Raw genomic sequence first — 23374 nt, 5'->3', positions numbered from 1 at the left:
CCAGAGGAAATAGAAGCCATGATTGGCATGAAAAGGTCCAGCAAGAGAAGCAGATTGGATTCCAGGAAGGATCTGAGTCATATCACCTGTTATAGGTGCAAGGAGTCAGGGCACTACCTGAATAGTTGCCCAAAAAGGAAACCTCAATACTTGTCAGAAGTAATATGTTTTAGTTGTAATGGAGCAGGGCACTTTGCCAGAGAATGCCCCAAGGAGAAGGAAACTTATGCTAGATAGTTGAGTTTGCAACAAAAGAAATGGAGTAGTAGAAGTGAGAACATTTTCTTTTATATTGAGGTGTTGAGTTGAGACATGTAATGAAAAAGCGAGAGATTGTAATCAATTGAGAGTGAATAAAGTTAGCATCGTTGGTACTGATATGGATTTTATGAGTTGTTACTCCATGAAGAAGGATTTTGACCATTTCTGAGGATATGAAAAATATGGTCTATGGAAGATTTGTGCATTTTAAGGGTGGTAGTACCCTGTAAGAACCCTTGACTCCTGGAACAGATAAGGATACTCCACTGAGTGGATTTCGGACAAAACAAATACTAGTTTTTTCTCGATATGTGTGATACCCCAAGAGTGTGTGGGATGAAGTTGGAGACCGTCAGATGTTTGGACCAAATGTGATCAAGGAGTCAGAAGAGAATGTTAAGTTGATTCGAGATAGACTGAAGGTAGCCTAGTCCAGGCAGAAGAGTTATGCAGACTCAAAAACGCAAGGAGGAAATCTATGAGATTGGAGATAGAGCATGTCTTCATGTGTCCCCTCTGTGAGGAGTTAAATGATTTGGAGTTAAGGGACAGTTAGCCCCGAGATTTGTAGGACCATATCAAGTTTTGGAGCGTATGGGAGAAATGGCCAACAAGTTGGAGTCACCCGAAGGACTATCAGGAGTTCATGATGTGTTTCACGTCTCCTAGTTGAAGAAGTGCCATGTAGAGATGGCCAATATTCCCCTGTGAGGACGCTTGACCCTGGAAAGGATAATGATGTTCCATGAAGTGGAATATGGACTTCATAAGTATAAGTTTTTATCTCGGTATGAGAGATATCCCACGAGGATGAAGAGATAAATTACTATTGGATATAAAGGAGGTATGATGTTGGAAATATGGATCAATGGAAACTCCATGATGAGTCTGAGTAATCACGTCTTAGTTTGGTGCCAATAGAAGGAAGGAAGACAGTACAATTGGATGGATTTAAGAATACTCAGAAGCTGGAAGTTGAAATAATGATCAGTTGCCCGATGATAAGTTCAAGGACTACAAGTGATGAGATGGGCCATAACCCACAGGCCCCAGGACCTGCCAAGAAGCAAGCACATTCTTGCTGAAGGAAAAACCCTGGAGGAAGATACGACGTGTATTGGCACACGATTTTATAGGAGTAACGCAAAACCTGAGAGCTGAGAAGGAACGATAGATGGTTGTTTGGCTTGCAGAATCAATGGATTTATCCAAACCTTGGTTCGTCGACAAGAGAAATTCTACAATACTTGTGAGGATGACCGCGTGTTAGAATGCGAGATTCGCTAAACCGTATATAGGGTAATGATTTGGGTGAGGGATGGATTGATCACCATACCGACTTACTCTTATTATTCGCCTTGCTACGTGGGATGGTAAATCTGAGTGACTTACCTATAGTAGAGAGACGACGATCAAAACCTTGTTTAAGCCTTAGAATGGTATAGGTATTTTTCCCTTGTACAAGGCAGCCTTGCCAACCGTAGGTTATACGGTGAGGATCAACCAGACCCATTTCATGCAGGAGAAACCCTAAATTGTTAACCACCATGAGATATCGATAGTTAGTATTGGCGCCAGACCCGTCAGCTAAGAAGACCCAATCTCGGAATAACCTTACCAAGAGAAAAAGACAGAAGAATTGAGGAAAAGGTTATGTCACTACCGGAAGAGCCCAGAGAAGGAATTTTTTCGAGGATCTGAGAAGACTGACACTGTCAAGAATAAAGGTGGAGTATATGAGTTTTGATGGAACCGTAACCATGCTTCTAAGGGTGGTAGCACCCCGGACCCCGGTGATGATTGATGGATTTTGAGGAGACCCCAAACCCTAACCTTTTCTTGCTAGCCTCTCCGAATCTCGAGGACGAGATTCATTTTAAGGGTGGTTGGTTTGTAACATCCCAAAATTCTAAATTTTGGAATGTTATATTAAATAGATAGATTTGATTGATTGTTTGATTGATTGACTGAAAGTGAGTGAATTCGAAACTTTTGAAAGTTAAATGAGAGGGAATAAAAGGACTTTTGCAAACTTTCATTTTGCATTTTATGCTCTCCGTGAATTCAAATACTTTCCATCACAAAACCCTGGAGAGAAGATGACATGACTTCTTCCATTTATTTAAATGACAAGGGGTGTTGAAAATATTTGAATTTCATTTGAGAATATTTCCAATTCTGAAACTTTATGCAACCCAATGATTTTCACGAGCAAAGATAAAATGACTTCTTCAAATTATATGAAATATGAGTTGGGAGTTTCAAAGGATCAATTTTGAAGTCCTTTTGGAATTAATCTTTAATTTGGATTTATTTGAGTCTTATTCAAATTATTTTTCTCCAAAAACAAAATATATGGAAATTAGGGTAACATGATTCCCTACAACAGAAAATTGGAGAGAAATAAATTTTAAATCATTTTGATATTTTTAAAATGATTTTTATCGGATTTTATTAGACCAGTAGCACTCTTTGAATTATCTAAATTTGTGTGGATTTTATTTGGCCTTATAAAAATGTTCATATCCTAGAAAATATTTTTCTGAAAATTCTGATATATAATATGCCTATATAAAATTTTTGTTTTATTTTTGTTATTCGGTTTTCCTTCTGTTTCAAAAAAAAAACAAAAAAACTGTACGTGTGGCCCATATTTAGTTATCCCCTACATGCGCAGTATAGTAGCTTCTGGCACCCCATTGTTTTTTTCTCTCTTAAATAGGCCAGGACCAGCCAGACTTTTTTTAAATTTTTTTTCTTAGGCCAAATTTGGAAATAAAAAATAAAAAAATCTGCAGCAGCGGTGTGCGCGGCCGGCCCAAGGCCTTTAGGCCCATCCGCCTCTTTTCTTCTCTATTTCGTATATTTTCATCTACGTTTAGTCCCACATTGCCTAGCCTTTGACCCCTAAGCCTCTTTTCCACCAATAAATATAAATATAGACCCATAGAGTCTCCAAAAATCATCCGATTTGGGATAAATCAATATTTTGGTTTGACTAGATTCATTTAAGAAAAATATTTTTCTTCTCTCCGGAGCGACTTCTGGAAGTTGTCTCCTCTCTCCAAAGTCGTCTTTTCTCTGCCTTATAAAGGCATTTTTTTCTTCATATACTTCCGTACTTTATTATTTTTAGACTAATATGATAAAATAATTAGATTATCAATTAGTCTACGTATTTATACATTAGACCCTAGCCCGTAACTATTTTTCTTCTTCCGTAAAATAGCTTGGCCCTGATTTTTCAAATAGCCATAACTTTTTACTCGTTTGTCCAAATCCAACGAAACCAACGCCCACTTCTTCGTTATGATCCCCTCTATCCAGTAATCCAACCCAAACATGTTTTTGAAATTTTCAAATTTCGAATTTTGTTCAGATTCATATTCAAACTTCTTTTGATCATATCTTTTTATCCGTAACTCCGTTTCAGTTGATTCTTTTTGCAAATTAAAGCTCTTGACCTAAACTTTCTGATAAGGCGAAATTCACATAATTTTGATACTGTTAGAAATTGTTTTATGTTAGAAAAGCTATTTGCTTGGTTTTGATGTTTTCCGAATCGACTTCTTCGATCTTTTTGATCTTTTGAGTGATTGCTTATGTGTGGTTACTATTGCTTGATTACGATAGATTGACCGGAGTGTGACGAGTAGAGCTATCAAGAGTTTTGAGTGCGAATCATCTTCATCAACATTGTAGGCAAGTTCACACTTTGATCATATCCCTTTTATCACCCAGTTTTTATGCATTAGTTCCAATCCTCAAACATTGCATGATTAGGATCTAATTAAATTGTGGGATGGGAAGTAGTTGAGGTAGTACCTATTACATGTTTATTATCAAACCCTTGGGAGTTACTATTACATTATGCTTACATTGCCATGTTATGCTCGTAGACGTGGATTGGGTTTTGAGAGTATTCATGACAGATGTGAGATTGTTAATTAATGCTTTACTTAAGGTGGCAACTTAAACACACATCTAGGTGAATTGAGGCACCTGGGTATTCCAGGATTGCCTGTTTAGGCACCTAGGTAGACCAGGATTGCCTGTTTTTTTATGGACCGCCACCCAGGCTCAAAGGGATCATAAGATTATTCATGCTAGAAACTTCCGTGTGCAGCCACAAGCTATTATGGGCTCTAGCATAGTTGATTAAGTTGTGCGAACTCTTATAGTGGTAGACTAGCAGATGTAGGGGAAAGTAGGTGTAACGGTCTACCCATCGTAAGGTGCTAGCACTTCTGAAAGACTATGTCTTGGTCATCCGTCTTCTCAAACACCATATAGTGCGAGAAACCAAACAGAGGCGATCGAGTCTTGTGGGGAAAAGTGCGCAAACATCTGTAGAGTGTATAAACTAATCATGATTAGCCGTGTCCCCGGTTATGGACGTCTTGAGTATCTAGTTCTTGGATTATCCTATTGATCTCATCACGTTACTTAAATAATTGGTTGGGTTTTAATGATGATGCTTAATTGGGATTGAGAATGCTGTCAACCATTCTCAATGTTTAACAACCACCATGATAGTTAAATAAAATTTATTCTTTGCAGTAGGGAAAAATTGGCTTTTCGCAAAAACCTTCTAACTCTAGAGCTTTTCCACCAGCCATATATGCATGTAGTGATAGCCTTTTTTCATCATTATCCTCTGGTGTGAATTTGCCAGTACATTCAATGTACTGACTCTTTGTGGCTGCAACGTCTCATGTTGCAGGATTTCTTACAATGAGTAAGTAATACGTTGGGGTTACGATTTCTACACTCAACTTTGCCATTGGTGTTGATGGGAATCCATAACCTTGTTACTTCCGCTATTTGGATTGAGGTAATAGTAATTACGTTACTTTTACATGTGATTTACCTCTGTTATAAATCCTCGAGTACTGTGTGTGTCAGCATACCGATCCAGGGATGACACTTAAGCATAGAGACTTGATCCATTCGGGTCGGGTCCCTACACCGTGAATTTGATGATTGTTCTTTAAATTTGCATCTTGTGGATTCCACCATTAAGAAACCTATGGGAAGGATTAATGAAGTTCTTATTGTTGCAAATAGGAATTATGTGCCCGTAGATTTCATTTTTCTTGATATAGATTGCAATCCTACATGTCCTATTATTCTTGGTAGAGCTTTCCTTAGAACGATTGGTGCAATTATTGACATGAAAGAAGGAAACATTAGATTTCAATTTCCATTAAGGAAAGGCATGGAACACTTTCCTAGAAAGAAAATTAAATTACCTTATGAATCTATTATGAGAGCCACTTATGGATTTCATACCAAAGATGACAATACCTAGATATATTCTTGTTCTTATGCCTAGCTAGGGGCGTTAAACAATAGCGCTTGTTGGGAGGCAACCCAATTTTATTTTTGTTCCTTGTTTTCTTGTGAAAATACAAAGGTGAACATGGGTGCGCGCGCACCCACATGAATAGTAAATTCATAAAAAATACTAGAAACATTTAAAAAATTCTGAAATTTTGCCGTATGAACCTTAGACGAGCATCCTACTCACGTGTGAAGTTTCATGATGTATTTACACCTGTGGTATTCTTAGTGAAGAAAATACAAGTGCGACCATACTATTCATTAAACAGTGTTTTTTAATATAGCTTCGATTACCTTCGATTTTGTCATTTTTGCCAAGATTATCACGGATGTGATTTCTTCGTGAAACTTCATATGCGAGTATACCGATTGACTATGTATATTAAAAAATAAATTCAGATTTTTTTTATTTTTGCTAGCATTTTTTTGAATTGGCTATTCATAAAGGGTGCGCGCGCACCCATGTTCACCAAATCCGCGTCCTATTTTTTGTTCCTGTTTAGTAATAAATAAATCATCTATCCTCTATTATTATTGTGTTTTTATGTTTTAATTAGTGTTTGTGCCAAGTAAAGCATTTAGGATCTTCTTGGGTGACTGTTGTTTGATCTTGCTGTAAAAAATAGAAAGTTTGCGCTAACGAGAATAATTTTCATTTTTTACCAGGGAGAGATATAATACTAATTCCAGCTGCAGTAGATCAATATACAACTTATTTAGGTATTCCTAATTTTTAAGGATTTTTGGAGTTACAGAAGTATTCGAAACCTCCATATTACTACAAATTCTTCTATTTTGACAGATTCTATTTTTCGTATGTTGTTTGCTTATTTTGATGAATCTATGGCTAGTATCGGGGGTATGAACCATAGAGAAGTTGGAATACAGTAGGTTTAGACCAATATAAATAAAGAATGAGTTCATTACAGTACCTTAAAGTGGTGGTTTGTTTTCTTATACTAACGGAGCTCATGAGATTTTGTGTTGAGTTTTGTGTTGTGAAGTTTTCAAGTTTTTGGGTAAAGATTTGATGAATTTTGGAACAAGGAGTGGTGAGAGCCTAAGCTTGGGTATGCCCAAGGCACCCCAAGGTAATATTCAAGGACAACCAAAAGCCTAAGCTTGGGGATGCCCCGGAAGGCATCCCCTCTTTTTGTCTTCGTCTATCGGTACTTTACTTGAGGCTATATTTTTATTCACGACATGATATGTGTTTTGCTTGGAGCGTCTTGTATGATTTGAGTCTTTGCTTCTTAGTTTACCACAATCATCCTTGCTGTACACACCCTTTGGGGAGACACACATGAATCAGAATTTGTTAGAATACTCTATGTGCCTCACTTATATCTTTTGAGCTAGATAATTTTGCTCTAGTGCTTCACTTATACCTTTTTAGAGCACGGTGGTGGTTTTATTTTATAGAAATTATTGATCTCTCATGCTTCACTTATATTATTTTGAGAGTCTTTTAGAACAGCATGATAATTTTCTTTGGCTATAAAATTAGTCCTAATATGATAGGCATCCAGGATGGGTATAATAAAAACTTCCATATAGAGTGCATTAAATACTATGAGAAGTTTGATACTTGATAGTTGTTTTGAGATATAAAGATGGTAATATTAGAGTCGTTCTAGTTGAGTAATTTTGGAATTGAGAAATACTTGTGTTGAAGTTTGCAAGTCCCGTAGCATTCACGTATGGTAAAAGTTGTGTGAAAAATTTGAAGCATGGGGTGTTCTTTGATTGCTTTCCTTATGAGTGGCGGTCAGGGACGAGCAATGGTCTTTTCTTACCAATCTATCCCCCTAGGAGCATGTGCGTAGTGCTTGGTTTTGATGACTTGTAGATTTTTGCAATAAGTATGTGAGTTATTTATGACTAATGTTGAGTCCATGGATTATATGCACTCTCACCCTTCCATCATTGCTAGCCTCTTTGGTACCGTGCATTGCCCTTTCTCACCTCGAGAGTTGGTGCAAACTTCGCCGGTGCATCCAAACCCCGTGATATGATACACTTTATCACACATAAGCCTCCTTATATCTTCCTTAAAACAGCCACCATAACTACCTATTATGGTATTTCCATAGCCATTCCGAGATATATTGCCATGCAACTTTCCACCGTTTCGTTTATGATGACACGCTCCATCATTGTCATATTGCTTTGCATGATCATGTAGTTGACATCGTATTTGTGGCAAAGCCACCTTCATAATTATTTCATACATGTCACTCTTGATTCATTGCACATCCCGGTACACCACCGGAGGCATTCCCATAGAGTCATATTTTGTTCTAAGTATTGAGTTGTAATTCTTGAGTCGTAAGTAAATAAAAGTGTGATGATTTTCAATATTAGAGCATTGTCCCATGTGAGGAAAGGATGATGGAGACTATGATTCTCCCACAAGTCGGGATGAGATTCCGGACGAAAAAAAGAGGCCATAAAAAAGAGAAAAGTCCCAAATAAGAAAAATGAGAGAAAAAGAGAGAAGGGGCGATGTTACTATCCCTTTTCCACACTTGTGCTGCAAAGTAGCACCATGATCTTCATGATAGAGAGTCTCTTATTTTTTCACTTTCATATAATAGTGGGAATTTTTCATTATAGAACTTGGCTTGTATATTCCAATGATGGGCTTCCTCAAAATGCCCTAGGTCTTCGTGAGCAAGCAAGTTGGATGCACACCCACTTAGTTTCTTTTGTTGATCTTTCATATATTTATAGATCTAGTGCATCTGTTGCATGGCAATCCCTACTTCTCGCATTGACATCAATTGATGGGCATCTCCATAGCCCGTTGATTAGCCGCGTCAATGTGAGACTTCCTCCCTTTTTTGTCTTCTCACACAACCTCCATCATCATATTCTATTCCACCCATAGTGCTATGTCCATGGCTCGCGCTCATATATTGCGTGAAAGTTGAAAGAGCTTGAAAAGGCTAAGTATTAAACAATTTCTTGGCTTGTCATCAGGGTTGTGCATGATGGGAGCATTTTGTGTGACGAAAATGAAGCATGGACAAACTATATGATTTTGTAGGGATAAGCTTTCTTTGGCTATGTTATGTTGATAAGACATAATTGTTTGGTTAGCATGCTTGAAGTATTACTATTTTTATGTCAATATTAAACCTTTGTCTAGAATCTTTTGGATCTAAACATTCATGCCACAATAAAGAGAATTACATTGAAAATTATGTTAGGTAGCATTCCACATCAAAAATTCTGTTTTTATCATTTACCTACTCAAGGACGAGCAGGAATTAAGCTTGTGGATGCTTGATACATCTCCAACGTATCTATAATTTTTGATTGTTCCATGCTATTATATTATCTATTTTGGATGTTTAATGGGATTTAATATGCACTTTTATATTATTTTTGGGACTAACCTATTAACCGAAGGCCCAGTGCAAATTGCTATTTTTTGCCTATTTTAGTGTTTCGCAGAAAAGGATTATCAAACGGAATCCAAACGAAACGAAACCTTCGCGAGGATCTTTTTTGGAACAAACGCAATCCAGGAGACTTGGAGTGGAGGTCAAGGAAGCAACGAGGCAGCCACGAGGTAGGGAGGCGCGCCCCCACCCTCGTCGGCCCCACGGAGCTCCACCGACCTACTTCTTTTGCCTATATATACTCTTATACCTGAAAACATCCAGGGGAGCCACAAAACCACTTTTCCACCGCCGCAACCTTCTGTACCTGCGAGATCCCATCTTGGGGCCTTTTTCGGTGATCTGCCGGAGGGGGATTCGATCACGGAGGGCTTCTACATCAACACCATAGCCTCTCCAATGATGTGTGAGTAGTTTACCACACACCTTCGGGTCCATAGTTATTAGCTAGATCGATTCTTCTCTCTTTGGTTCTCAATACAAAGTTCGCCTCGATGTTCTTGGAGAACTATTCGATGTAAAACATTTTGCGGCGTGTTTGCCGAGATCCGATGAATTGTGGGTTTACGATCAAGATTATCTATGAACAATATTTGGTTCTTCTCTGAATTCTTATATGTATGATTTGATATCTTTGCAAGTCTCTTCGAATTACCGGTTTAGTTTGGCCTACTAGATTGATCTTTCTTGCAATGGGAGAAGTGCTTAGCTTTGGGCTCGATCTTGCGGTGTCCTTTCCCAGTGACAGTAGGGGTAGCAAAGCACGTATTGTATTGTTGCCACCAAGGATAAAAAGATGGGGTTTATATCATATTACTCTATTCTTATTAACTTAATACTTTAGATGCATGCTAGATAGCGGTCGATGTGTGGAGTAATAGTAGTAGATGCAGAATCGTTTCGGTCTACTTAACACGGACGTGATGCCTATGTTCATGATCATGCCTAGATATTCTCATAACTATGCACTTTTCTATCAATTGCTCGACGGTAATTTGTTCACCCACCGTAATATATGCTATCTTGAGAGAAGCCACTAGTGAAACCTATGGCCCCCGGGTCTACTTTACATCATATAAGTTTCCGATCTATAATTCTAGTTTACTATTTATTTTGCAATCTTTACTTTTTAATCTATACAAAAAAATAGCAAAAATATTTATCTTATTATCTTTATCAGATCTCACTTTTGCAAGTGGCCATGAAGGGATTGACAACCCCTTTATCGCATTGGTTGCAAGGTTCTTGATTGCTTGTGCAGGTACTAGGCGATTTGTGTGTAGTCTCCTACTGGATTGATACCTCGGTTCTCAAAAACTAAGGGAAATACTTACGCTACTTTCCTACATCACACTTTCCTCTGCAAGGGAGAACCAACGCATGCTCAAGAGGTAGCAAGAAGGATTTCTGGCACCGTTGCCGGGGAGATCTACGCTCAAGTCAAGACATACCAAGTACCCATCACAAACTCATATCCCTCGTATTACATTATTTGCCATTTGCCTCTCGTTTTCCTCGCCCCCACTTCACCTTTGCCGTTTTATTCGCCCTTTTCCGTTCGTCTCTTTTCGCATGCCTCTTGTTTGCTTGTGTGTTGGATTGATTGTTTGTCGCGATGGCTCAAGATAATACTAAATTGTGTGACTTTTCCAATACCAACAATAATGATTTTATTAGCACTCCGATTGATCCTACTGCCGATGCTGAATCTTGTGAAATCAATACCACTTTTGTTGAATCTTGTTATGAAAGATCAATTTTCTGGCCTTCCTAGTGAAGATTTCGCTACCGATCTAAACAACTTCATTGATTTGTGTGATATGCAAAATAAGAAAGATGTGGATAACGATATTGTTAAATTGAAGCTATTTCCGTTTTCGCTTAAAGATCGTGTGTAACGCCCCGGACCGATGTGCCAGGTGTCGTCCAGTTATTCGCTGTTGTTGCCTTGTCATTGCTTGCGTGCCATGCATTGCATATCATGTCATCATGTGCATTTCATTTGCATACATGTTCGTCTCATGCATCCGAGCTTTTTCCCCGTTGTCCATTTTGCAATCCGCCGCTCCGTTCTCCTCCGATGGTCATTTCTACCTTCTTCTCATGTGTGGGGATTAAACATTTCCTGATTGGACCGAGACTTGCCAAGCGGCCTTGGTTTACTACCGGTAGACCGCCTGTCAAGTTTCGTACCATTTGGACTTCGTTTGATGCTCCAACGGTTAACCGAGGGACCGAAAAGGCCTCGTGTGTGTTGCAGCCCAACACCCCTCCATTTTGGCCCAAAACCCACCTAAACCTCCTCCATCATCTCGGTCGTTCGATCACGATCGCGTGGCCGAAAACCGCACCTCATTTGGACTCTCCTACCTCCCTCTACCTATAAATATGTGATCCCTTACGAAAATCCCGCAGTCCAAACCCTAAAAACTCCTCCGCGCGCCGCCGGACACTTCCTCCCGCACCGGCCGGACATGTCCACCCCGGCGCCACATCACTTCGGCCAACCAGAGGCTGCCACATCAGCTCGGCCGCCCCTCTCATCCACTCACACGCTGCCACCTCATCCCGCCGGCCTCTCTCTCTCCCCGCGGCCCGCCGAGCCCATCACGGGCCTGCCCGGACCCGGATCTGCGCCGCCACTGCTGCGGGTCTCCAGTGCCTAGATCCGCCACCGTCGTGCTCGCCGCATCCCGCCGGCGCCGCCCTTCGCCGCCGTTCGCCTCCGCGCGCCGCCCTGCCTTTCCGTGTCGCCGCTCGTCCGTTCGCCACCTCTCATTCAAGGCATTTAATTCAACCGGTGCAACCTCTCTTTTAAATCATTTCAACGGTGTTTCTTTTGAGTGGGCCCTAACCCACAGGTCATTTTTCTAGGATCTTACCTGACTCTTCTAATTTTACCGGAGCTATCCTAAATTCTTTTCAAAAGTTTGACGTAAGAATGAATTATCATCAGTCAAATGCTTTTCACCAAGATCGTTCAAATTCTTTTCATCACTGGTTTAACCTCTTCGTTTTGATTCTTCCGGAGTGTCTAAATAATTCATGGTGGTGTTTCTCGTCATCATTCTCAACATTTGAAGACCGAAGAAGAGTTTCTCTTTAATCTTGCTCCTTTCTCTTCAAGATTCGTGGTTCTAGCGTTATGCCATCCTCTCATAGTTGTTTTCGATTGTCAGAATTCTTTTCAGTCATCCGGAGTAATTCAGAGTATTTTCTGTCAGATTATCCGGAGCCCATCATCTAAGATTGATTCAGTCCAGCTTTCCGCTCGCATACTCTAAATCATACCAGTGTCTAAATCAAGGATTCTCTAATCAGCTCGTAATGTCTTCGTTCTCATGGATCTAAATTCTTTCAAGCATCTTCGTTCATTTGTTAATTCTTCGCGGTGTTTCGTTATGTTTTATTCATTCTTTTTCAATTCTTACGGTGGTTCGCTCAAGAGTTTTCTTCCTTTGTGTATCATATCCATGCATTTGTGCTTTTCAAATTCTACCGGTGGATCGTTGAAGACTTTCTCAAGTTTGCGCTATATCTATCTTAATCTTTCTTCGAGGATAAGTAGTATGCCAAATCCATTGCTTGTCAGCAATTAAATTGTTGAAGGATACGCATAACATAATTCTTATTCTTGTTCCATCCAAGTGATTAATTCCTTATTCCGGAGGCTTATCAAATTCTCAGTTTCATTGGTTTCATCTTCTCTTTTCCTGGAGTTCCAACCTCTTTCAATTATATCACCACGGAGATCCATCTAATCATTGCAAGGATTCAACTTCTCTTTCCTTTTGATTGGTCATTCTTTTATTACCGGAGTTCTTCATGGAGGCTCTACATGATGGTTCATTAAGGATTTAATTCCTTCTCGAAGTGTTCATTGAGATTCTTTTCAGAGGAGCTCAAGCATTCTCCATCTTGCAATCCGGAGTGCAATTCTTTCTTCCGTATTATTGAAGGTGGTATTATGCCATTCTTGATAATTTGAGTTCATGTTTTCATGATTCACATATTGTTAAGAATGGGATATTTTAAATCCATTAATCTCGTCATTGGAGTTATCTTGGGGTATATTTCACCTTAAAGCCTTCCCTAAGGAGTGTTGCTAATTATGGTGATTATAAGTGATCCAAGTCCTTCATTTATCCTCCCGGTGATATGAGTTTCTCGTCTCCTTGTTCATACCAATCCAATGTTTTGTTTCCGTCAGTGGCAGAATTTCAACTCAGTTTTGAGATGTTCTCCATAAGCCCACTACAAGTTTACTCTTTTTTTTCGTTGTTGGTTTTCCAACAACTCCGTTCGACCCTTCGCCTAAGGATGCTTTTTACAAGCTATTTTTTGGCAGAAGTTATCCTTTTCTTCTCCATTCTTTTATTTCAATTATCTATCTTCTATTCTTTTGATCTGGAGGCATTGTGATGTTGCTCTTTTCAATCATCATCTCGAATTGTGAAGATCATGTTTTTTCTTTTCGTGCTTATCCTTTTAACCGGAGTGTTGTGCCCTCTTCTCAAATTCCCTCATCTTATCAAGTTCTTTTTCAATCCCTTTCCTTTTCAATCGAAGTTCTGCCCGAAGTTGTTCTTCCTTGTTCATCTTTTCTAATGGAGTGTTTTCAACTTCACTTATCTCCGTTGTAATATTTTGTCGAGTTGGCTTAACCTTTTCAAGGTTCGTGGTTTCACTCGTTTGTCAACGAAGCAACTTAGTTTTACCTTTCCTCTTTCTCTTCCGTTGTCCCTCCGGTGCCATTCTAGATCTCGGGACGAGACCCTCTCGTAGTGGTGGAGTGTTGTAACGCCCCGGACCGATGTGCCAGGTGTTGTCCAGTTATTCGCTGTTGTTGCCTTGTCATTGCTTGCGTGTCATGCATTGCATATCATGTCATCATGTGCATTTCATTTGCATACATGTTCGTCTCATGCATCCGAGCTTTTTCCCCGTTGTCCATTTTGCAATCCGGCGCTCCGTTCTCCTCCGGTGGTCATTTCTACCTTCTTCTCGTGTGTGGGGATTAAACATTTCCGGATTGGACCGAGACTTGCCAAGCGGCCTTGGTTTACTACCGGTAGACCGCTTGTCAAGTTTTGTACCATTTGGACTTCGTTTGATGCTCCAACGGTTAACCGAGGGACCGAAAAGGCCTCATGTGTGTTGTAGCCCAACACCCCTCCATTTTGGCCCAAAACCCACCTAAACTTCCTCCATCATCTCGGTCGTTCGATCACGATCGCGTGGCCGAAAACCGCACCTCATTTGGACTCTCCTACCTCCCTCTACCTATAAATATGTGTTGGTTGTTTACTATGTTGTGTGTTTCTTTCCGGTGTTTGCTTCTTCGGGTTGGTTCCAGTAACGTCGTGTTTGTGAGGACCCGTTTGTCTACGTCCGTTTGTCTTCTTCATGGACTCGTTCTTCTTCCTTGCGGGATTTCAGGCAAGATGATCATACCCTCGAAATCACTTCTATCTTTGCTTGCTAGTTGCTCGCTCTTTTGCTATGCCTATGCTGCGATACCTACCACTTGCTTCATGCCTCCTATATTGTTGAGCCAAGCCTCTAACCCACCTTGTCCTAGCAAACCGTTGTTTGGCTATGTTACCGCTTTGCTCAGCCCCTCTCATAGCGTTGTTAGTTGCAGGTGAAGACTGAAGTTTGTTCCTTGTTGGAACATGGAGATGTTGTTCTTTGTCGGAACATGTTTACTTGTTGGGATATCACAATATATCTTATTTAATTAATGCATCTATATACTTGGTAAAGGGTGGAAGGCTCGGCCTTATGCCTGGTGTTTTGTTCCACTCTTGCCGCCCTAGTTTCCGTCATATCGGTGTTATGTTCCCGGATTTTGCGTTCCTTACGCGGTTGGGTAATAATGGGAACCCCTTGACAGTTCGCCTTGAGTAAAGCTCTTCCAGCAATGCCCAATATTGGTTTTACCATTCGCCGCCTAGCCTTTTCTTTTCCCTTGGGGGTCACGCACCCAAGGGTCATCATTATTTTACCCCCCCCCCGGGCCAGTGCTCCTCTGAGTGTTGGTCCAACCTGTCAGCTGCCGGTGACCACCAGGGGCAACTCTGGGCTGGCCTACCCGTACCTAGGACAATCTGAGTGTGCCCTAAGAAAGAGATATGTGCAGCTCCTATCGGGATTTGTCAGCACATTCGGGCGGTGTTGCTGGTTTAGTTTTACCCTGTCGAAATGTCTTGTAGAACCGGGATACCGAGTCTGATCGGAATGTCTCGGGAGGAGGTCTATTCCTTCGTTGATCGTGAGAGCTTGTCATTGGCTAAGTTGGGACACCCCTGCAGGGATTTGAACTTTCGAAAGTCGTGCCCGCGGTTATGGGCAGATGGGAATCTGTTAACGTCCGGTTGTAGAAAACCTAAAGTTGACCTTAATTAAAATGAATCAACAGCGTGTGTTACCGTGATGGTCTCTTTTCGGCGGAGTCCGGGAAGTGAACACGGTGTTGGAGTTATGCTTGACGTAGGTTGTTCTAGGATCACTTCTTGATCATAGTTTCTCGATCGTGCTTTGCCTTCTCTTCTCGCTCTCTTTTGCGTAGGTTAGCCACCATATATGCTAGTCGCTTGCTGCAGCTCCACCTCATACCTTTTACCTTACCCATAAGCTTAAATAGTCTTGATCGCGAGGGTGTGAAATTGCTGAGTCCCCTTGGCTCACAGATACTTCCAAAACCAGCTTGCAGGTGCCGATGAGTCCGTGCAGATGACGCAACCCAGCTCAGGAGGAGCTCGTTGAAGATCTTGTCCTTTGTGTTGTTTTGTCCTAGTTGATCAGTAGTGGTGCCCAGTTGGGGTCGATTGGGGACCTTTGTTGCATTTGGGGTTCTTCTTTTATTTTGGTGCCGTAGTTGGGCCATGTTTGTATCTGGTTCATGTAATGCTTTATTTATGTAATTGTGTGAAGTGGCGATTGTAAGCCAGCTATGTATCTCTTTCCCTTATGTATTACATGGGTTGTTTGCGAAGATTGCCTCACTTGCGACATTGCTTTCAATGCGGTTATGCCTCTAAGTCGTGCTTTGACACATGGGAGATATAGCCGCATCGAGGGCGTTACATCGTGCTAAAACTTGGTTCTCTGCTTTGCCTAAAAATAGTATTGATTCATGGAATAAGTGCAGAGATGCTTTTATCTCTAAGTATTTTCCTCTGCTAAGATCATCTCTCTTAGAAACGATATTATGAATTTGAAGCAACTTGAGCATGATCATGTTGCACAAGCTTGGGAGAGGATGAAGTTAATGATACATAATTTTCCTACACATGGTTTGAATTTATGGATGATTATACAAAAAAATTATGCCGGATTGAATTTTGCTTCTAGAAATCTTTTAGATTCGGCCGCGGGAGGCACTTTTATGGAAATCACTTTAGGAGAAGCTACTAAACTACTAGATAATATTATGGTTAATTATTCTCAATGGCATACCGAAAGATCCACTAGTAAAAAAGTTCATGCTATAGAAGAGATTAATGTTTTGAGTGGAAAGATGGATGAACTTATGAAGTTGTTTGGTATTAAAAGTGTTTCTTCTGATCCAAATGATATGCCTTTGTCCACCTTGATTGAGAATAATAATGAATCTATGGATGTGAATTTTGTTGGTAGGAACAATTTTGGTAACAACGCGTATAGAGGAAAATTTAATTCTAGGCCGTTCCCTAGTAATTCCTGTAATAATTATGGTAATTCCTACAACAACTCTTATGGAAATTTTAATAAGATTCCCTCTGATTTTGAGACTAGTGTTAAAGAATTTATGAATTCGCAAAAGAATTTCAATGCTTTGCTTGAAGAAAAATTGCTTAAGAGTGATGAGTTGGCTAGGAACGTGGATAGAATTTCTCTTGATGTTGATTCTTTGAAACTTTGAGTTGGCTAAAAACATTATAAATAACAATAGGTAAGGATGATGCAAAATGGACATATCAACTCCCCCAAGCTTAGACCTCGCTTGTCCTCAAGCGAAAATCAAAATCAAAAAACATGTCCACATGCTTAGAGAGAGAGAGATGTCGATAAAAACAAAATACAGACTTAGAAGCATCATGTAAATTATTATAACAACAACAAACTTTAACATAAAACTTTTATAATAGACTTCTCATGAATAAGTAACAATTCATAACAACATCGAAGTATAAAGCATAAACTCTATTTGAAACCAATAAACTATGTTCTCAGTCAACTTTGCAACTACAATTCATCATCTTTTCAGGAAGGGTCGCATATCGGAGCCTTTAGGCAAGTCCACATACTCAACCATCATATAGTATTCTATGATTTCTAACACTCAACGCATACACATGAGCAAAATGTTTCAGCCGGACACATAGGAAGATAGGGGCTTATAACTTTGGCTCCCAATGTATTCACCTCAAGGGTGACGTCAACAATAATAACTCATGCTACCCATATCCAACTAGATATATGTGCCTAGATATTTCCTCACCACATGATGCTTGCCAAAAGAGAAAAATAAAAAGGAATAGAGAGAAAAACTTTGACTCTTGCATGAAAGTAAATACATAAAAGTAAAAGATAGGCCCTTCGCAGAGGGAAGCGGAGGTTGCCATGCACTTTTTGTTTGTATGCTCAATCCCTTAGTGCAAAAGAACGTCATGTTATATTGCCCCTTATGATAGCAACCTTTATTATGCAGTCTATCGCTTTTATTCTTTGCCATCACAAGTTCGTACAACGCACAATTTTCTCTTACACTAAATGATATAAGACTTTTAGAAGCAATTTTTATTGCCTTATTGCACCGATGACAACTTAATTGAAGGATCTTACTCAATCCTTAGGTAGGTATGGTGGACTCTTGAAAATAAGACTTGGGTTCAAGGGTTTTTGGATGCACAAGTAGTATCTCTACTTGGTGCGGAATTTTTGGCTAGCAAAGATGTGGGGCAAGCACCACATGTTGAAGGATCTATGACAATATAACTTCTATGTGAATATGAACAAATATAAATCATGACGTTGTCTTCCTTGTCCAACGTCAACAATTTTGGCATATAATATTTTGATGGGGGCTCACAATCACAAAAGATTTCCACGATAGTGTATTTGCATGTAAATCTTCTCTTCCCTTATTAATTCTTTAATGAATTGCATCATTGACCAATGCTAGACCATGAGAATGATATGTTTATGAATGAAAGAAGGGAAATAGATGAAGTATTCTTTAAACAGGGACCTATTTTGAAACACAACTTGCCTGTTGAGATTTTAGGAGATCCCCCTCCACCCAAGGGTGACTCCGTGTTTGAGATTATACCTTTACCTGATACTCTTAAATATGCTTATCTTGATGAGAAAGAGATATATCCTGTTATTATTAGTGCTAACCTTTCAGAGCAAGAAGAAAAGAAATTATTGAAAACTCTGAAGAAGCACCATGCTGCTATTGGATATACTCTTGATGCTCTTAAGGGCATTAGTCCCACTCTATGCCAGCACAAAATAAAATTGGAGAAAGACGTGAAACCGGTTGTTGATCACCAAAGACGGTTAAATCCTAAGATGAAAGAAGTGGTAAGAAGATAAATACTAAAGCTTCTGGAGGCAGGTATAATTTATCACGTTGCTGATAGTCAGTGGGTAAGTCATGTCCATTGTGTCCCTAAGAAGGGAGGTATTACTGTTGTTCCTAATGATAAAGATGAATTGATTCCACAAAGAATTGTTATAGGTTATAGAATGGTAGTTGATTTCTACAAATTAAATAAAGCTACTAAAAAGGATCATTACCATTTACCTTTTATTGATCAAATGCTAGAAAGATTATCCAAACATACACATTTTTTCTTTCTAGATGGTTATTCTGGTTTCTCTCAAATACATGTGTCAAAGGAGGATCAAGAAAAGACAACTTTCACTTGCCCTTTCGGTACCTTTGCTTATAGACGTATGCCTTTCGGTTTATGCAATGCACCTGCTACCTTTCAAAGATGTATGACTACTATATTCTCTGATTTTTGTGAAAAGATTGCTGAGGTTTTCATCAATGATTTCTCAGTATATGGAACTTCTTTTGATGATTGCTTAAGCAACCTTGATCGAGTTTTGCAGAGATGTGAAGAAACTAATCTTGTCTTGAATTGGGAGAAGTGCCATTTTATGGTTAATGAAGGTATTGTCTTGGGGCATAAAATTTCTGAAAGAGGTATTGAAGTTGATAAAGCTAAGGTTGAAGCTATTGAAAAGATGTTGTGTCCTAAGGACATTAAAGGTATAAGAAGTTTCCTTGGTCATGCCGGTTTTTATAGGAGGTTCATTAATGACTTCTCTAAAATTTCTAGGCCTTTGACTAATCTCTTACAAAAAGATGTTCCTTTTGTCTTTAATGATGATTGTGTAGAAGCATTTGAAATACTTAAGAAAGCTTTGATTTCTGCACCTATTGTTCAGCCTCCTGATTGGAATTTACCATTTGAAATTATGTGTGATGCTAGTGATTATGTTGTAGGGGTTGTTCTAGGACAAAGAGTTGATAAGAAATTAAATGTTATCTAATATGCTAGTAAAACTCTAAACAGTGCCCAAAGAAATTATGCTACTACTGAAAAGGAATTTTTAGAAGTTATATTTGCTTGTGATAAGTTCAGACCTTATATAGTTGATTCTAAAGTAACTGTTCACACTGTTCATGCTGCTATTAAATATCTTATGGAAAAGAAAGATGCTAAACCTAGACTTATTATATGGGTTCTCTTGCTACAAGAATTTGATTTGCATACTATCGATAGAAAGGGAGCTGAGAACCCTGTTGCAGACAACTTGTCTAGGTTAGAGAATGTTCCTGATGACCCACTACCTATTGATTATAGCTTTCCTGATGAACAATTGGCTGTCATAAATGCTTCTCATACTGCTCCATGGTATGCTGATTATGCTAATTACATTGTTGCTAAATTTATACCACCTAGTTTCACATACCAACAAAAGAAAAAGTTTTTCTATGATTTAAGACATTACTTATGGAATGACCCACCCCTTTATAAAGAAGGAGTAGATGGTATTATTAGACGTTGTGTACCTCAGCATGAACATGAATAGATCCTACACAAGTGTCACTTTGAGGCTTATGGAGGACACCATGCTGGAGATAGAACTCCACATAAGGTATTGTAATCCGGTTTTTATTGGCCTACTCTCTTCAAAGATGCCCGTAAGTTTGTCTTGTCTTGTGATGAATGTCAAAGAATTGGTAATATTAGTAGACGTAAAGAAATGCCTATGAATTATTCACTTGTTATTAAACCATTTGATGTTTGGGGCTTTGATTATATGGGACCGTTTCCTTCCTCTAGTGGGTATACACATATTTTAGTTGTTGTTGATTATGTTACTAAGTGGTTAGAAGCTATTCCAACTAGTAGTGCTGATCATAACACCTCTATTAAGATGATTAAAGAAGTTATTTTTCTGAGGTTTGGAGTCCCTAGATACTTAATGACTGTTGGTGGTTCACATTTTATTCATGGTGCCTTTCGTAAAATGCTTGTTAAGTATGATGTTAATCATAGAATTGCATCTCCATATCACCAACAGTCTAGCGGTCAAGTAGAATTGAGTAATAGAGAGCTTAAATTAATTTTGCAAAAGACTGTTAATAGATCTAGGAAGAATTGGTCAAAGAAACTTGATGATGCATTATGGGCTTATAGAACTGCATATAAAAATCCTATGGGTATGTCTCCGTATAAAATGGTTTATGGAAAAGCTTGTCACTTACCTCTCGAACTAGAACATAAGGCATATTGGGCCATTAAAGAGCTCAATTATGATTTCAAACTTGCCGGTGAGAAGAGGCTTTTTGACATTAGCTCACTTGATGAATGGAGAACCCAGGCCTACGAGAATGCCAAACTGTTTAAGGAAAAAGTTAAAAGATGGCATGACAAAAGGATACAAAAACGTGAGTTTAATGTAGATGATTATGTATTGTTATACAACTCTCGTTTAAGATTTTTTGCAGGAAAACTCCTCTCTAAATGGGAAGGTCCTTACATCATCGAGGAGGTCTATCGTTCCGGTGCCATAAAAATCAACAACTTCGAAGGCACAAATCCAAGGGTGGTGAACGATTAAAGAATCAAACATTATATCTCAGGTAATCCTATAAATGTTGAAACTAATGTTGTTGAAACCGTAACCCCGAAGGAATACATAAGGGACACTTTCCAGAGCGTTTCAGACTCCGAAAAGGAATAGGTATGAGGTACGGTACATAAACCGACTCGAAAACAGTTCTAATAGCAATTTAGGAAAATAAGTAGTCTGGTAAAGACACGAGGCGTCCACGAGGGTGGAGGGCGTGCCCTACCCCCTGGGCACGCCCCCTGCCTCGTGGGCATGTCATGTGCTCTCCGGACTCTGTTTTCTTGCATGATACTTCTTTTGGTCGGTAAAAATTCATTATATAATCTTCCGAAGGTTTTGACCACCGTACCATGCAAATATCCTCCGTTTTGTTTCAAGTTGTTTATGCTGCAGATTTAGAGCAAGATGTCGTCTCAAGACTCCGATGGAGAAAGCTATGTCTCACATCTCATTGCTAATCCAAAGACCTATGGGGACCTATCTCCTTGTGGTCGAACCACGGATGATGAGGAGGATGCTCACTTGAGGATGATCAATGATTCAAGTTCGGAGGAGGAGGAAGTCCCTCTACCTCAACCTGGGGTATGCACGTGAAGTTCAAGAAGTCTAGTCTTCCCGAGAGGGCTAAACTATCTAACAACTGATCTATTCCTTCTCGTTTTCGGCAGAAAAGCAAAGGAGATTTATGTGACAAGATCTTGAAGCTGGAATCGGAGGTTGATGATTTAAAGGAGGAGATCGCTCTTATCAATTACAAGATGAAAAAGCTGAAGGCACAATTGTCATCATCATCACCATCACTAGCAAAGAAGAACTGAGTATCTGGTATGGGCACTCCCCTTGGCAACTGCCAAGCTTGGGGGAGTGCCCCGGTATCATATCATCAACACACTTTTATCTTCCCCGTTTTTCTTCGTTCGATCCTTTTGGTAATATCTTGATCTAGTAGAATAAAGTTTTAGTATGATCTAGTTTTGAGTTTTTGCTTTATGATCCTTCTATGTAATCGAGTCCGCGAGCTATATAATAAAGCTTAGTGTTGAGTCAAGGGCTTGATTATCTTGCTATGATCTTGAGGGAATAAAAATAAAAGACAAAGAATAAAAATAAATAAAGAGATCATATGGATCTTATGGAGAGTAATGACTTCACATATAAAGAGTATGATGAATAAAAATTGTTGAGAGTTGACAAGCATAGTTTTGGTCATCGTTGCAATTAATAGGAAGTAATAAAGAAAGAGAGGTCTTCACATATAAATATACTATCTTCGAAATCTTTTATGATTGTGAGCACTCATTCAAATATGACATGCTAAAGAGTTGATGTTGGACAAGGAAGACAACGTAATGGGTTATGTTTTCTTACATCCGAAATAAATTATATTGTCATGGATCATCCAACATGTTGAGCTTGCCTTTCCCTCTTATGCTAGCCAAATTCTTTGCACCAAGTAGAGATACTACTTTTGCTTCCAAATACCCTTAAACCCAGTTTTGCCACGAGAGTCCACCATATCTACCTATGGATTGAGTAAGATCCTTCAAGTAAGTTGTCATTGTTGCAAGCAATAAAAATTGCTCTCTAAATATGTATGATTTATTAGTGTGGAGAAAATAAGCTTTATACGATCTTGTGATATGGAAGAAATAAAAGCGACAGACTGCATAATAAAGGTCCATATAACAAGTGGAAATATAAAGTGATGTTCTTTTGCATTAAGATTTCGTGCATCCAATCATAAAAGCACATGACAACCTCTGGTTCCCTCTGCGAAGGGCCTATATTTTATTCTTGTCTTATACTTCATAATAAAGTCATGGTGATCTTCACCTTTCCTTTTTTACATTTTATCCTTTGGCAAGCACAATGTGTTGGAAAGATCTTGATATTTATAGCTAATTGGATGTGGGTTTTCATGAACTATTATTGTTGACATTATCCTTGAGGTAAAAGGTTGGGAGGCAATACTATAAGCCCCTATCTTTCTTTGTGTCCGATTAGAACTTCATACCCATAAATATTGCGTGAGTGTTAGCAATTGTGAAAGACTAAATGATAGTTGAGTATGTGGACTTGCCGAAAAGCTCTTATATTGACTCTTTCCGATGTTATGATAAATTGCAATTGCTTCAATGACTGAGATTATAGTTTGTTAGTTTTCAATGAAGTTTATGATTCATACTTGAAACTGTGAATGAATTGTTACTTTAGCATAA

This window comes from Triticum aestivum, chromosome 6A (assembly GCF_018294505.1).
Source record: "Triticum aestivum cultivar Chinese Spring chromosome 6A, IWGSC CS RefSeq v2.1, whole genome shotgun sequence".
Taxonomy (NCBI): Eukaryota; Viridiplantae; Streptophyta; class Magnoliopsida; order Poales; family Poaceae; genus Triticum; species Triticum aestivum.
The sequence above is the reverse complement of the archived record's forward strand: the minus strand, read 5'-3'. Positions refer to the sequence as shown.